General features: G+C 34.9%; 1 pseudogene; it reads right to left on the bottom strand.

The window, feature by feature from the left end:
- Positions 1–18,410, bottom strand: part of LOC149193357 (K(+) efflux antiporter 5-like) — a 189,147-nt pseudogene that overhangs the window by 52,021 nt on the left and 118,716 nt on the right.

Below are 18,410 nucleotides of genomic sequence, written 5' to 3'. Positions count from 1 at the left end.
GGTAGAAGCGATTAATACTGTTGTTTATTTAAAGAATAGGAGTCCTACTAAATGTCTAGGCTTCAAAACCCCCTTTGAAGAATTGTTTGGGCTCAAACGAGTAGTTAGTCATCTAAGAATATTTGGATCTAAAGCTTATGCTCATTTACCAAAAGTAGATAGAAAGAAGTTAGACCCCAAAGCCTTGAAATGTATATTTGTAGGATATGGCACAGAGTATAAGGCATACAAGTTATATAATCCTATGACTCATAAAGTTTTTGCAAGCAGAGATGTTATTTTTCATGAACAGACTGAAGATGGAAAGGAAGACTCTAATAGTGACAGCCACATTCCATTGCTGATAGAGATGAACAGTGACGAAGATGAAGAGCAGGAGCAGGAGCAGAAACAGGAAGAAGTAGCAGCAGATAGTGTAATAAGTGATGATGCAGGCCCAGAAAGTGCTGAAACAGATAGAGTTGAGGTAAGTCCTCTACCTAGAAGATCAGGTAGGAAGACTAGACTACCTGAAAGATTGAAAGGCTATGCTTTAATGTCCAAAATTTTAAACATTGTAGAACCTTCAAATTATGAAGAAGCAAGTAAATCAGATGAATGGAGGGCTGCAATGCATGAGGAAATTGAATCAATATATAGAAATCATACTTGGGATTTAGTTGAGTTGCCTGAAGGAAAAACCCCTATAGGTTGTAAGTGGCTGTATAAACCTAAGATAAATGCAGATGGGAGTGTAGAAAAATTCAAAGCTAGACTGGTAGCAAAGGGTTATTCACAGCAAGAAGGCATAGATTTCGATGACACCTTTGCCCCTGTAGCTAAACTAAATACAATTAGAATGCTAATCTCTTTAGCAACAAAACATAAATGGAAGCTACACCAGCTAGATGTTAAGTCTGCATTTCTGAATGGAGAATTAAAGGAAGAAATTTATTTAGTACATCCTCCCGATTTTGTGAAAAAGGGGTAGGAGCATTTAGTGTGTAAATTGCATAAGGCACTTTATGGTTTGAAACAAGCACCCAGGTCATGGTATGAGAAAATTGATTCATTTTTTATACAACATGGTTTTCATAGGAGCCTCAACGACCCAAACCTGTATACCAAGATAAATAAACAGAGGCAAATCATTTTGATTTCTTTGTATGTGGATGACATGATTATAACAGGAAATGCAAATAATTTGATCAAAGAAATCAAGCAGCAAATGTCACAGGTATTTGAAATGAAAGACCTTGGAGATCTTCATTATTGCCTAGGTTTGGAGGTGTGGAAAGATTCTGGTCAGACTTTTCTAACTCAAGGAAAGTATGCCAGAACCCTGTTGGAAAGATTCAGAATGGAACAGTGTAAAACAACAGCAACACCATTGCAGCAGAATCTCAAGTTAAGCAGTGATGATGGCACAAAACAGGTGGATGCCACTTTGTATAGACAGCTAGTGGGAAGTTTGATATATCTCATGACAACTAGACCTGATCTGGCATATTCTGTTAGTGTGCTGAGCCAGTTTATGTCCAGACCACTTGAAAGTCACTGGATTGCAGCAAAATGTGTGTTGAGGTACCTTAGTGGTACTTGTAATTATGGTATTTTATACACTGACATTTCTGATGTTACTTTAGCAGGTTATTCAGATTCTGATTGGGCAGGTGACCTGGATGATCGTAGATCCATCACAGGTTATGCATTTAGTATTGGATCCGGGGTTATTTCGTGGAGTAGCAAAAAGCAAAGTACTGTAGCATTATCATCATGTGAAGCTGAGTACCAGGCATTGTGTGCAGCAACATGCGAAGCCATCTGGTTGAGGAGATTGCTTAGCGATGCAGGCGAAAGTCAGAAAGAAGCAACCAGCATCAAAACTGACAACCAGAGCACAATAAAGCTTGCATACAATCCAGTTTTCCATAAAAATACTAAACATATTGACACTTAGTTTCATTTTGTTCGAGAAAATATACAGTCAAAAGAAATATGTGTGGAGTATTGTAATACTTGTGATAATTTAGCTGATATTTTTACTAAGCTTCTAGGGCGAGTAAAGTTTGAATTATTTAGATGGATGTAAGGAGTGCAAAATAACCCTTTCTCCATTAAGGGGGGGAGTTAAAAATAATGGAGAAATGGTTATATGGTTGTAACATATCTCCTTAGTTTAGGATTAGTTCCTAGAGTTTAGGAGGTTGTTTACAACTACCTATTTTTCAATGATGTATTTAATATTGCAATATTCATTTGATGTAATGTAGATTGAATGAGAGAGATAGTCTCCTCTTTGTTTTGAGTGCAGTCTCCTAGGTGCCGTACACACCTGTGAGCTGCAACTCCTTCTTTTAATTCAAAGTTTGATTTTTATCTAAACAAATGAGAATGAATATTAGGAAACCGAATGAGGTTTTTGTCCCAGACAGACTCATTTATAAACACTTCTCTTGGTTTTTTAATAACTATCATGGTTTTGTATTTTTTAAGGGATCATTAGACCTTGTTTTTCAAGATTTTATGAGGAAAAATCTCATGAACAGTTGTTGATTTGGATGCCACCTCACCAAATTCCACCTACTCATCCTTATCTCCAGCCATGACTCCAACAACAACATGATCTTTAGATGTAGATAGGATTAGGAAGTTCTCTATATGTATGTATTTGATAAAGTACGTTATTATTTTTAGATTTTGTAATTAAGTTTTGCAGTGTTTTCTATAAAGACAATCTATGTAGAAGAAGAAAAAACTGGAAATTAATGGAAAAACACTTGTAGTATAAATATATTTGAGAAATCTTGGATGTATTTACAATAAAACACTTGTAGTCTAAATATATTTGAGTAGTCTTGGATGTATTTATAGTGTTTAATGAGCAATTAGTAGGAAATTCATGTGTTACAATCTCCCTGTGAGTATTTCATGTGTTACAATCTCCCTGTGAGTATTTCTCTGTTATATAATTGTTTTGTTTCGTGTCTGAGAATGTTAGCTTATGAGATTAGATTTCATTGATGCTCCTCTCTTAAATTACCAGTCATTAATATTTGTTTCTTTAGTCAGATTGGATTTCATTGATGCTCCTCTCTTAAATTATCAATGATTAATATTTGTTACTCTAGTCATTTAAAAACTCTGTTTTCTTCTAGTCCCTCTTTCTTCTAAATCCCCCAAACAGTGAAAAGACTTGCTGCTTTCATGCTTTATACAACTCGCTCATTAGATCTGTGATCTCATTTGTTTAATAAATGGACTCCATGCCCAATGGTAAGGTTTTGAGGATCACTCGACAATTCATCCCTACATCTAAACCTGGCCACCTGAACTCAATTGCAGAAAACCTTCTGGCACAATGATCATAAAGTAGTTGAGTTTTACAGAGAAATCCCTCCCCAGATTGAAGAGCCAACTTCAACCTGAAAGAAGTTCTAAACTTACCTTAAAATTTTTTCGTACAATCATGTTTTCCCTGATTGATAAGAGCCTCAAAAAGAAATAATATTTATATGTAATAAAACAAATAAATAGACTCTTAAACTCTTATCTACACATATTATGTACTCATCTCATATAATTATGGTAATAAAGTAAATACAGATTATGTCATATTTATACGTAAAATATATGTAAATATGAAATATTAGATTTAAACGCTTCGTATATAAGGCATTCGTGGGCACAAACTTGCGTAACAACCTTATTATAGAGTGCCATAACGGTTTCAATTACTACACATTCAAGAATAATGAGTTTCCTGAAAGCAACTTCAAGAGTGAAGATTTTGCATTTATTTCTTTTATCAACAAAATAATAAGTTTTTTTGAAAGCAACTTCAAGAATGAAGATTTTGCATTTATTTATTTTATCAATTAGGCTGACGAGTGTTTATTTTGGAGTATGATTTTAATTTAATTATTAATAATGATTAAATAAATGATATAGGATTTTAATTTCACATAATAGTTTAGAAATTTTTAGTAGTAATTTTAAATTGTAATATTCTAGTAATCTTAAATTGTAATATTCCTAATTATTTAATTGATCAAATTTTCTCAAAACAAAATACATTAATAAATTATAGAAAAACTTGGCAATTGAATTAGCTAGAGATCCTTGGCTCCTCCAGTGACAAAACAAGGCATCCTCCTTTCTCTTGATGAACACACCTGAAGTGGTTCTTCGTCTTTAGTTAACGGGGAATCTTTCACTATGGAAACTAGTCACCTCTAGCTAGGATGTGTCGTCAACACCGAAAATGGGAAATGAGGGCTTTTTTCTTCCACATTAAGCCACAAAGTCTCTTGGGACAATTAGCGAAATATAAAATTCATTCATATCACAAAAAGGATGCTCCTCCTTTTTGTAATTTTCTCCAAATACCATGAGCTAATACCACATATCACTGAAATACCATGGGCCTCCTTTTAATAATCAAGTGAATTTATACGTTATAATTCTTAATTAAATAAAAATGTCACTTATAGTTCCATTTTTAATTTAATTACTTAATATCACCTTTAAGATGACATTAAATAATTAATGTTCCTATGGAATGATCCTATGTGTAATTGTTATACTAACTTAGCACAACTAAACCCAACATCACTATCACAGTTGCAAAACATCCTATTATAATGTAAACCATCCTTCATAAAAGCCCCTAGACCCAAAAGCCATATTGGGATGCTAACATACCCATTACGTGAACACTTCAACTAATTATTTTCTTCATTTCTTGTCATCTTAATTGTAGCAAATTCAACGCCCTGACATTTTTCCTTTAGTATGACTATTAACTGAAAATCTAGTCTGTGATGGCCGGAGGGAGTGACATGCCCAACACCAACACCCATACCGTTCATCCCACTAAGGTGAGTGAGTGAAGGATTTGGATCATTGACATCTCCAACCTTTGTTGGGTGTGCATATTCATTTGAAATATAAGAAAAAAGGATGCCCGGATGCCCGATTCAATACAACTTGCCAACGTTTGATATAAATTACTATGTTCCTTTTGACATGCTTCTCCAGTGCTAGATTTATTATTTTATAGACTAGATAATGTAAGAAAGACAATTACAGATGCTTCAGATGTTTCAGAATCAAGAAGATCCAACAAAAGGGGCATTACAGATGCAACCAAAATCAATCATTTCTTTGTTCTTGTCAATATTGAAAAGATTCAAAGCTCTAGTCTCTTATGCTTGGGAATTGCATGCACCAATGGAAAAATATAGTAAGTTCATCGACATGTGAATGAAACCATTAGCACCCATCCTTTGAAAGAAATGATCATCATCTTTTGAGAGAAATCTAATCTCTTATGATGCTCTACATTGTTGTTTTAGTGATAGTATACTAAACCCTTCATAAGTTTGGCCAAATTAAATAATCACAATGTCAGACATTAGTTACAAAGAAATTGGACATATGAATCCTTCAGGAGGTACTGCCATGCCTCCTAATCTTCCAAGAATTTCATTTCTAGTTGTAATAAATAAGTGAAGCCTTAATACACGACGTTAATTTTTTCTTCCATTGCTACTAACCTTTGTTTGATTGCTATTAGGAGGGAACGAACCCATCAATACAAACAAATTCATGATTGCTAAAGTCATTCTAAATAGGAAAGGAGCTATGACTAGGCTAAGAAATGTTGTTCCCAACAACAACAGATACAATTTTCCATAAATTAGATGAATATTGGATGTACGAATTAAGAGAATGAAAGAAAACTCTCCAATCCGAGCTAGGGTCATACCAACAAGTAAATTCGTCCTAATTTTGTAACCAAGGACCTTCACAATGATAGTAACCACAATCATCTTTGCAATAATCATAGCTGCTAGTAAATTATCCACATGATTATAGAGAATCTGGACATGAATAATAATTTTGATGCTAGAAGGGAAGAATGGTGGAAATAGATTATGTATGGGTTCAACTTGCTCAACTGTATGCTGAGAAAATTATGTGGTTGATATCATAACTCCTGTTTTAGATGAACCCAAATCAAGGCTCAAACCTAACTCGTCATTGCACCAAGCCACTAGTAGGAAAAAGGCAACAGAGGCAAGCTAGTAGAGTTCATTTTCCTGGGAAGAGAGGCCCAGCATTAGCTTCAGAAAGTGAGTAAAGAAACGCCAATATAATATAATTATAGCTATCAAGAACACGGAAAATACTACTAACAATTCCAACAATGCAAATAGCACCCTGACAGCACAATCTTGCAGAATTAACGCTCCAACTGTGACTTAGCTATGAAGGGCATTGACACTGTTTTGTTCCATTAAAAATTTCAAAACTACAACCATTGATGACATTGACAAGAAAGCACCCATAAATAAATCTTATGAATATTTTTCCCCACATAGCAAGGCAGTAATGCCACATAAACACATGAAAAGGAAGATTTAAAGTAGACCTCCTAAGACATCAATAGATCAAACAACTCAGAGCTTTTTTGAAGAAAATCCTAGACCTAGGGTGAAAAGGAGGACAACACCAAATTGGGAAAAAATCTCTATCTGCACCATCTCCCTCACAAAACTCGAGCCACTTGACCCATTAATTGACCCTGCAAGTAATTATTCAGTAATTACCAGTTGCCGAAGACAAGAAAATACAATGCCACTAATTGCGGCAAAGACAATGATGACTATTAACTCACTTTATTTTTCTTCAAGGATATTTGAAATTGGATCAAGAGCCCCCTGCTTTGGACTAACTTTCCTAGGATCAACTTTACTTTATTTTATATTAGTATTTCATAAATTAAAATCTGGTGTTGGTATAGAATCTTGTGTTTGAAGCAAAGAAAATAATTTGTTCAGCAGGTCCACATTGTTGGTGATTGTTTTCCTTATGTTCATCATTTATCAAATCTTCATTTGATAACCTCCTAGAGTTCCTTTGTCCCTTGGATTCAAGTATATTTTCCATTCTTTAAATATGAAAAGATAAATATATGATCATGTACACTTGACAATACAATGATTTCAAGCACCACTACCATGTTCCTCCCATCGTTTTCCTTTGAGTTTCCTCACACATCCCATGGAGATTTTTTCCACGCTGGTCATTTCCAGATTATGCCACTATAAGGAAAATACCTTTTACTCGAGGTTATAACAGAAGTTTATAGTGTTACCAAATTGGCAAAAATTGTCAAAAAAACATCCTCTAAAACATCTGTTTGTGATATCGAATGTTTTAGTGGAGATTATAATGAAACTTCATCGCAACTGAAAAAATTTGGGCAGACAGAGGTTTTAGTGAATGTGATTTTTTTGCGGTGTGCTTCATGGAACAAGTAGCACCGGTGTGCTACATATATAAAAGAACTAGGTTGTATACATAACTAAAAGCACTAAGGCATTGAATGAAAAGATCACCATTGTCTGAAATGTATATCGCCCCAGTTCTTATCTATAAAAAATTCCCTAGTGCATTCTTTTAAGGAACAACACCAGTGGACACAAAGAATAACTGCAGTCCTCGTGCTTTTGTTTAAACTCAAAGCGATGATGTGTATTATTTGTATAAATGTACTAGTGCATTAGGGATTTAAAACAAATGATGCTGTTAATTTTAATAATGCACGGGAAATGGAAATAATATTTTGTAGGACTAGGGTGTTAGTTCTATGAAAAAACCAGTGCGTTAAGAATTATAATGCATCGGGGTGTTAATTGCAAACAATACAAGTGCTTGAATAACTAAACACCTCGGTGCTTTTGTTATCAAAAAAGGCACCAGTCATGCAAAAAAATGTTATCATGGTGCTTTTATATAACATAACGCACTGATGCATTTTTATGTTATGGATGCACCGATTTTTTGTATGATATTTTCTCTTTTTTGGAAACATCGACATGTGACAGTGCAATTATTATAATTTTTTAAATCCATTATTCATCGAAAAATCAACATATATCTTATAACAGTATTCATATAAATTAAAATTTGATTAGTGCATTTGTATATGATGTTTGGATTAATTTTTTATATTATCATATTTTATATCTCCTCATTATAATATTTAGTTATCAATATATTTAATCAATGGTGTAACATTTCACAACGACAATGGATAACAAAATAGAATAAATAAAAATGTATTTTATTATATATCAATAAAAGACTTTGTCATACAAAACGGGATTGTTATTGATAACCCCTTGTTTTTCAATTGGGAAACTATGTCCAATACATTAAACAAAATGTCTAATTTTCATACACAATTATTTCAAAAAATACGTCAGGTTCCATTGGTATCCAAATAGATCATCATTCTTCATTGTAACTACTGTGAGTGCTCAATATACTTCCATGACGGGTTATTTGGAAGAATGTTTTGTTGATTACGTCTATTGTTTTCGTCTTCTTGATATTGTTCCATCTGCAAACATAAAAATAAAGTGATGTAATAACCCCGTGACTTTTCTTTGTAAACAATTACTATTTTTAGACACTTAACTATTATTGGATTTAATGGCAAGGGAAGCCATTATTGAACTTATGTCAAGATGTAATCATATTATTATTATTGAGTTAATAAATATTTTTTTTGGAAATATTCCGGAAAGAGCACTAGAGTGTAGAAGACTTGTTGCAAGGTTAGAAAAAAGTTGTGGTGATCAAGTCCATATGATGGACCTTCCCTAAAAGACTCCTAAAAATCCCTAGGAGAAAAATAAAAGAAATTTAATTAACATAATGGGAGAGAAATATTGTGTTAATCACTTAGTTGGAGATAAAAACTAAGTGAGGTGGAATAAAACATTGCAGGAGAGAAAATCTTGCTTTAAAGAAAAAGAAAAGAATCTTAAAAAAAGAACTAAAACAAAAAGGCCTAGCAAAAAAGTTGGTGGACCTTAAATCAGGATGTTGCTAAAAATATTTTTGGAAGACGTTATAAAATAACTACTTAGAAATCAAAGGAGGGGATGATTGTTCATGGAAGTCAAGAAGCTCTTAGCTCGGGGAACTAACAGAGGCAGTTCATAGTCTAGTGGAACACGCTTGGTGCTTGAATGTTTTCCAACCGTGATTACACTTAGACATCCATTTACATTTCATTATTGATGATGAATTATAAATGGTCAATGATGGTATACACTACTATATAATTTCCATTCTGCGTGCTGGTATCAAAGTTTAATTTTATCTTTTAATTTATTAATTGTAAATGCATGCACTTTTCTTTGTGAATGCTTTAAAAACAAGTCATGTATTCATTGTTTATATATGGTGTACCTATGGTAACACTAGGAATTTGAATAAATTATTCATAAAATATCACAAGAGACACCTCGAGAGAATTATGAATTTAGTATTGTATATGTAACAGGAGAATTAAGAAAATTTGTACTGCGGATGATCAATTAGAAAATCCTGCTCGGTGTGAATTTAATTTCATAAGAAAATTAATTACCCAAGTAGGGGAATATAGAATTGTTAGTGAAGAATATTAAAGCTACTATATCATGGTTACACATGAGCTTGTTCATATCCCTAGTTAATCTTGGAAATTCCAAGTAGTACAATATTTTCTGAGATTTTTTTTTAGATTTATAGTTGGAAGACTAGCAAGAAGAGAGAAACATTTTCTTTAATGGCATACATCTCAAAAACTCCAAACTTATATGATGAACCAGAATATATGTGTGCATGTTTTCTGGCAAGTCCCCATTGAACTTGGTTACACGAAAAAAATTTGAGGTGGGATTTAATTCAAGAGAGGAAATATCATGACATAAACTAAGGATATTAATTCTAGAAATAAAAAGAAACAAGTCAAGTTGTATAACCAAGTCAAAGTGATTTCTATTGAAATGAGAGCAGAGAAAGAAAGAATAGCAAGAACAAAATGAGAGAAGACCAAGAAAATAGAAACTGAATGTGTATCTGATTTTATTGAATGATGAGTTTTCATTACATGGCATTCGATATATTATGTGAATAGCTACCGTTACACACAACTAAACTACCCGTTACATAACTAAAAACTAAATTGGTTACAAAAAACTGTTTGACTTTGTTAGTTTAACCAAGTTCGTTGTCAAACCAACAAACTCCACCTTGACAACAACTTTCCCATTCATCATCTTTCCTGCAAGCCAAGAGAAGCTAAACACCACCGCAACTTCTCTACTGTAACTGGCTTTGTGAATATGTCTACACAATTTTCTCGTGTGTGGACCTTTTTAAGAGCTACTTTTCCACCATCGATCACATGTCTCAGAAAATGATATCTCACATCAATGTGCTTGGTTCTGCTGTGATAGGCAGGGTTTGTGGCCAAGTGAATAGCACTTTGACTGTCACAAAGTACACTCACTTTCTCCTGCGTTCTTCCGATTTCATCGAGCAAACCCTTTAACCAGATTGCTTCTTTACTGGCATTTGAAGCAGCTATATATTCAGCTTCGGTAGTGGACAATGCAACCGTGTCTTGAAGCTTTGACATCCAACTAATTGCTCCACCTGCAAGAGTAAAGACGTAACCTGTAGTAGATCTTCTTTTGTCCAAATCACCTGCATAGTCAGCATCTACATATCCGCAGACTGATCCTTCACTACCATCAAAGACGATGCAATGATCTCTTATGCCTCTTAGATATTGAAGCACCCATTTCACTGCTTGCCAATGTTCTTTACTTGGATTTGCCATGAATCTGTTGACAACTCCAACTGCATGTGAAATGTCAGGTCTTGTAGATACCATCGCATACATTAAGTTGCCTACCGCATTTGCATATGGTACATGAGACATATACTGCTTTTCTTCATCAGCTCTAGGACTCAAAACAGAAGAAAGCTTAAAATGGGAAGCTAGGGGAACATTAACAAGTTTCACATTATTCATAGAAAACTTTTCAAGTACCTTCTCCACATACTTCTGCTGTGATAACCAAAGCTTACCATTTTTCCTGTCTCTGTGTATCTCCATGCCCAAGATATGTTTTGCTGCTCCAAGATCCTTCATATCAAATGCCCTAGAGAGTTGAGCCTTTAACCTGTTGATCTCTTGCATGCTTTTGCTTGCAATAAGCATATCGTCAACATACAAAGCTAAGATAATGAATATGCCATTGAAACTTTTGAAGTACACACAATGATCATACTCACTTCTTATAAAGTTCTGGCTCACCATGAAGGAATCAAACTTCTTGTACCATTGTCTGGGAGACTGCCTCAGACCATACAATGATTTCCTGAGCTTGCAAACTAATCTTCTGCTGCGACCTCGTACAAAACCTTCTGGTTGTTCCATATATATCTCTTCGTTCAAATCACCATGTAGAAAAGCTGTTTTAACATCTAACTGTTCTAACTCAAGATTAAGCAACGCAGTTAGTGCCAACACAGTACGTATAGAAACAAGTTTTACAATTGGAGAAAAAATCTCATGAAAGTCTATACCTTCAACCTGAGAATACCCTTTTGCTACCAGTCTCGCCTTATATCTCTCGATACTACCATCAACTTTCCGTTTCAGCTTGAAGACCCATTTACATCCAACAACACTTCTCCCTTCAGGAAGCTCTACAAGATCCTAGGTATTGTTCTTGGCTAAGGAGTCCATTTCTTCTTCCATAGCCTTTTTCCATTTTTCGCTATCTGTATCATCTATCGCTTCCTGATAACAAGACGGTTCCCCATCTTCAGTAACCAAAGCAAAAGATGAAGCAGAATCTTCATACCTTTTGGGAGTTTTCCTTTCCCTTGTTGATCTTCTCAGAGTGACTGGTTGCTGAACTGGTTCAGAAACTTGCACTGGTTCAGAAGCTTCAACGGCTTCCTTTGTGTCTTCAACACCTTTGCCTCCAGAAGTCTCTCCTTCCTTTCGACTGTCACCGAAAGATCTAGCCTCCAACTGAACTCGTTGACACGGCGATACCTGTTCCTGTTCAATTCTTTCAACATTTGATTTTAACAAAGAGGATTCATCAAATGTTACATCTCTACTAATGACTATCTTCCGCAATGTAGGATCCCACAACCTATATCCTTTCACTGCATAGTCATACCCAACAAAGACATAACATTTCGACTTTGGATCTAACTTTGAACGCTGATTTTTCGGAATCAGAGAATAAGCATCACAGCCAAATATCCTCAAATGAGAATAGTCACAAGACTGACCTGTCCAGACTTCTTCAGGAATTTTACAATCAATTGCTACTGAGGGTGATCTGTTAACTAAATAACAAGCAGTAGATACTGCTTCCGCCCACAACTCCTTTTGCAAGTTAGCATTGCTGATCATGCTTCTGGCTCTTTCCATAAGAGTCCGATTCATACGCTCAGCAACACCATTTTGCTGAGGAGTATAAACAGCAATTTTGTGTCTAACAATGCCCTCATCCTTACAGTATTGTTCAAACTCAACAGAAGTGAACTCACCACCATTGTCAATTCTTAGACATTTAATAGATTTGCCTGTTCTTTTCTCTACCATTACTTTAAATTGTTTAAAAACATTGAATACATCAGCTTTCCTTTTTAGCATATAGACCCAAACTCTACGAGAGTAATCATCAATGAACGTTAAAAAATACAATGCACCTCCATATGACATAACAGGGGAAGGCCCCCACAGATCAGAATGAATGTAGTCTAAAACATCTTTACTATTATGATTACCAACTTTAAATCTCTGTTTACACTACTTCCCATACACACAATGTTTACAGAAATCTAAATTCAAGGATTTCAGACCGGGAAGAGATTTACGTTTCATCAGTATGTGAAGACCTTTCTCGCTCATATGACCCAAACGCTAATGCCACAGACGAGTACCTGCTTCTTCCTTTTCTGACGCAACCGCTGCTTCACCGACCTGAGTACTTCCTTTTAACCTGTAAAGATTCCCGACCTTCTCTGACTTCATAACCACAAGGGCACCTTTGAAGACTTTCAAAACACCATCCTGACCTGTAAACTTATAACCATCTGAATCCAACACTCCCAAAGAGATTAAATTTTTCTTCAAATCAGGCACATGTCTAACACTAGTTAATGTCCTAACTGTGTTATCATACATCTTAATCCTGATATCTCCCATCCCAACAGTCTGACATGACATATTGTTACCCATAAACACAGAACTACCGTTTACATTTTCATACGAAGTAAACCAGTTTCTATGTGGGCACATATGATGCAAAGCACCAGAGTCTAACAGCCAGCTATCAAAACTATGAGAGACATTACATTCAGGTGAAGTTTCATCTATCATACACAATTCTTCAGCAGATAAAACTTCGTCTACAATACCTGAATCAGCCTGATTCGCTTCGTTCTTCAGGTTTTCGGATTCCTTCCGTTTCCAACAGTCCTTCTTCAAGTGTCCAACTTTACCGCAGTTCCAACATTTTGCCTTACACTTTTTGCCCTTCGATTTCGACCTGGAAGACCCCCTTGGTTTGTCTCCTCTTTCCTTTGAGCGTCCTCTAGCGATCATGGCTTCTGATGCCGTTGTATCAGTGCTGGATTTCCTTCGTACCTCTTCAGACAGAAAAGCTCCCACGACTGATTCAAACTTCAAAGAATCAGCAGAGCTGAAGCTGATTGAGGTTACGAAGTGATCCCATGATTCAGGCAGAGAACACAGCAAGGTTATGGCTTTATCTTCTTCCTGTATTTTTACTTCCATATCTGTTAATTGACAAATTAGTGTATTAAAAACATTCAAATGTTCTGCAACGCTTGAACCTTCTTTCATTCGAAGACTGTATAATTGTCGTTTCAGATAAATTCTGTTGGTTAATGATTTTGTCATATAAAGGTTTTCAAGTTTTTCCCACAAACCTGACGCCATAGTCTCTTCAACGATGTTGAAGAGAACTTCATCCGCTAGACATAGCTGGATGGTACTGAGAGCTTGGGCATCCAAGTCCTCCCAGTCTGAAGTAGTCATGGTTGTAGGTTTCTTAGTAACCCCATCCAATGCCTTGTGCAACCCTTGTTGCATAAGCAGATCCTTAACCTTCAGTTTCCAAAGAGCAAAATTGCTCTTTCCGGTGAATTTCTCCACCTCAAATCTTGCATACGACATCTTGGCCATTTTCCCTCCTTCCTAGGATTTCAGGCTTTCAAAAAAAAAATAACTTCCCCAATTCAAACAGAAAGACAAGTTTCAAATCCGTTGATTTCTTGCAAACCCTTCCCTTTTTCAATAATTTTATAAAAACCACAACAACAACCTTTGCTGCTATCTTTAAAAAAATTCTGCAACAACCTCTGCTACTATCTTTTTTAAAAAAATTCTACTCTGCTGCTATCTTTAAAAAACTGAACAACCTCTGTTGCTATCTTTTCTAAAAAATCTGCTCTGCTGCTATCTTTAAAAAAAATTCTGCAAACCCTTCTTTTTTCTTTAAAAAAAAAAAATTCTGCTTAAAAAAAAACGATACCCGGATTCAGGGAAACACTATTGCAATGCCGTCCACACCGTTTCAAGCCTCAACGCCAGGGTTCTTGCCGTCCACGCCGTCCTCAGGGATCCAGCAGCCTCACCCACGATTCTTCAAGCTCTCACAACGCCGTCCACAGGGCTGTAGCAGCCTCACAACGCGTCCAACAATTCTTCAAGATCTCACAACGCCATCACGCTGTCTCAGGAAACCGGATTCGGATTCTGCACCGGTCACGCTATCTCAGGAAACCGGATTCAGATTCTGCACCGTCCACAGGAGCCGTCTTCAGGGCCGTCCTATCCAACACTCGAGCCACCGTTCGCAGGACTCAGGGATTCTGCCGTCACGCTGTCCACAATTTTTCTACGCTCACAGGTTTGCACTGCAGGGGTTTTGTCCAGGCTCTGATACCACTTATTGAAATGAGAGCAGAGAAAGAAAGAATAGCAAGAACAAAATGAGAGAAGACCAAGAAAATAGAAACTGAATGTGTATCTGATTTTATTGAATGATGATTTTTCATTACATGGCATTCGATATATTATGTGAATAGCTACCGTTACACACAACTAAACTACCCGTTACATAACTAAAAACTAAATTGGTTACAAAAAACTGTTTGACTTTGTTAGTTTAACCAAGTTCGTTGTCAAACCAACAATTTCTTGTTGTTTGCTAGAATTAATTAAGAAAAGAACTTGGGTATGGAATATAAGTGATATATGTATACCGAGATATTTACTTCTATGAGTACGGTGTATACACGAGAATAACTTTAAATTGTAGCACTTATATATATATGAAAATAATTGAAGAATAATAATAACATTCCAAGTCTTTCACATTATATGTTGAATGGACAAGCAATTGTCACCAGTGTGAGTGGAATTCAACTTAATACTTTTTAATATTCCTCTATAGAAATATAAGTTCATTTCTATGGAGTTTATATTTTTGAGTTACCAATCTAACATGAAAAACAATACCAGAGCAGGCAAGAGAAAATATAAGCAGGCTTGCAGTGTTAAATCAATACAGGGTTTCATGGATATATTCATTGAAGTTGAAAAGATCGTACCCAAAGCTAGGTGCAACCAACTAAAGCCATACATCGAATATCCATAACTAAATTCACATTAAAATATTAAGTATTCCATTTGCTACAATACAATCATTTTAAAATAAGTCGGATATAATTGAAGAAATGACTATAAATATCGCACATGTGCCAACATTACCAGATAGCCTAAACTCAACTTGGTCTTGTCTTAGATAAACTAGTACTATTATTAATATTAGTTTTTGTGAGAGTGTCTACTACAAAGGGTATAGACCAAGAGGTATGTTATAACCATTTGAAGCAATATAGAATAAAAACCCCAAGCAAAACCGTTAAACATACACACACAAAGAAGACCCTCAAACATATCTTCTACCATTAGTATGGGGGGAGATTAATAAAATTAGATTCATTGTATATCATAATATAAGCATTCTAGGACAAGTAGACAACTATGGTGCATGATAAATATGAAATAGCTAACAACGAAACCATACATGCCTAGCTAGATAATGAAATTATTGCAAACTAGATTGAAAATTCACCAAAGAACAATTTTCTATTAGAAGTAGATTGGGGTTAGGAATACTTTATATAAATCTTAGGTGAACTGTAATATACAAAAACATAATGGCACTTGATCGGCACACCATCAATAAATTATATATGTAAAATGACATAGTCATTAATACATTATCTTTTAGACATCCTCATTAAAGTCGGGTCATAGCAACCATGGATAACAAAATTATTATGTTCAAAATGTTTGGTCTAACCCTAATAGGGTTGAAACCATAAAAACAAAAGAAAATCAAGAAAATCATGTTTCTGAAAGTCCTAGGCGTCAAATCATGGGTCTCATCACATGCATACCGATGTCGGAAAATCAGAAAAAGGCCAACCTGAAGATAAATGTAGAGAAGTCAAAGAGTTGAAAGGAATGAGATTTGAAATCTAGGTGATTAATTTTTTTCCTCTGGTGACACAGAAAGCCATACCTGTAAATCATAGATGGTAAGTCAAAATTACAACCCTCCATGGAAAAAATGAAAAAAAAAAAAAAACAAGGACGACCAACAAGATATAGTATACCTATTGAAGAGAGATGATGTTTCACTCTCACCTTATGCACATCAAGAGTGGAGAGTCAATAAGGAGAATGAATAAAAAGTAGGAAAAAGTAGTGGTAGTAGAAATAATGGAGAGAGGCTATAGAAGATTACATAAATGGGTTTCCTAAAGGGTCTTTTTCGAAACCGAAGAAACATATACATAGCAGAAAGGAAAAATAGCAGCATATTTTGTAAACCAAAACAACCTAGTAAAATGCATTTATATCCCAACAAAAAAATTATTATGATGTTAAGTCTAGGTCGTAGCCCTAAGATAATTGAATAAGGTCTTGAAATCCTAAATAAATTTTCATAACATGAAAAAGAGTATAGTTCATACATCCGCCATACTTTTCCTTTGAATGGATAAAATCCTTGCACGTATAACTGACAATTATTAAACAAAGGTACTCTGAAAATCGAGTAAGGGTTTACCTTTCTTTGACATGACCCTGATAGAGTAACTCACCACCGTTAGGAGAACCAGAGTAGACCGATACTTGAAAACGATGCAGAACAAATGGGAAGAAATCCCTTCAAAGTTACTAACATGGCAAGTGGAGTGAGAACATGAAATTCGGACAATGGGTTCAACGCCAACGTAAAAGTGTAGAGAAGGGTGAGAAGCTAGACATATAGAAGAGAAATAAAGGATTATAAGACCACGATATAGAAAATTGCTTAAAATTACCTAAGAAACTTATAATGGTGGAATGACATAGAGGTTGAAGCATAAAATTTCCATAAGCGTGCAAGAATTGGAGATGTAATGAGCAAAGGAACCCTTAGGGTTATACCAGGGAAGTTGAAACAGAAAATTTCCATACATCTGCAAGAATTGGAATTGTAAATTAGCAAACAAACCCTTAGGGTTATACCAGGGGATATGCACTCTGGTCACTAGAAAAACACCCAAATGAAAATACAATACTCGAAAAAATCAAAGTTAGGGTTAGGCAACTATAACCCTATCTTGTTTCCACCATCAAATCTTAATGATCGATCCTGACCATAAGAAGTGTGTACAACTAGCGCGTAATATTAAAATTACATGATAACTAACATAGCCTTTCACCAACTAACCATGTGTATCATTAACCAAGTATATAATAAAGAACCCATAACCTAGGCATAATTGGTAAGAAATCGACCTGGGTGGAAAATTACATAGAGGATGGTATAATGTAACATGTTTAAATTACGAAAGAATACAATTTACACGGAAAACAACATCACACAATCGATACAATGTTCAATGAATACAAAATTAAATAAAACCTTAGCCACAGTTCATGTCATATTTATAGCCAAGGTAAATCACCTTATCATTTTGAAATAAAGGAATTATGCTAAAACATTTAAAAGGATACATTGGGAGGGGGATTTAACCTAAAGATGCTTAAGAAGTTATGTAAGTAAGCAATGCCAACATATGTGTGTTAAGGGTATATTTAAATATAAACACTTATGTGTGCCTCTAAATGATAAGAAATCTAAAGTTATCACATGATAATGGTCACACATAGTTCTAGAACGAATATTCTGAATAGCTAAACATGACCTTAATATTTTTACTAGTAAAAGAAATTTATGCATGAATAGAAACAAAAAAGGTAATTCAATTTAAAAAAAAATAAAAAAAATTGCATGATATTTGGATTTGTGACATATGGTATCAGAGTTGTATATTCAATGTTTAGGGCCTATGGGCCAAATCACAAATGTAGGACATGAATTGGAATTTTTAGATCAGACCTAGGTGAAAATAGAAGACGAGGGATTACTTCTTATAATGGAATTGTAGCAAAGAATAAATGAATT

This window comes from Pinus tabuliformis, chromosome 2_2, assembly GCF_031772625.1.
Source record: "Pinus tabuliformis cultivar Carrire ecotype Pingquan chromosome 2_2, CPIR1, whole genome shotgun sequence".
Lineage (NCBI taxonomy): Eukaryota > Viridiplantae > Streptophyta > Pinopsida > Pinales > Pinaceae > Pinus > Pinus tabuliformis.
The sequence above is the reverse complement of the archived record's forward strand: the minus strand, read 5'-3'. Positions and strand labels throughout refer to the sequence as shown.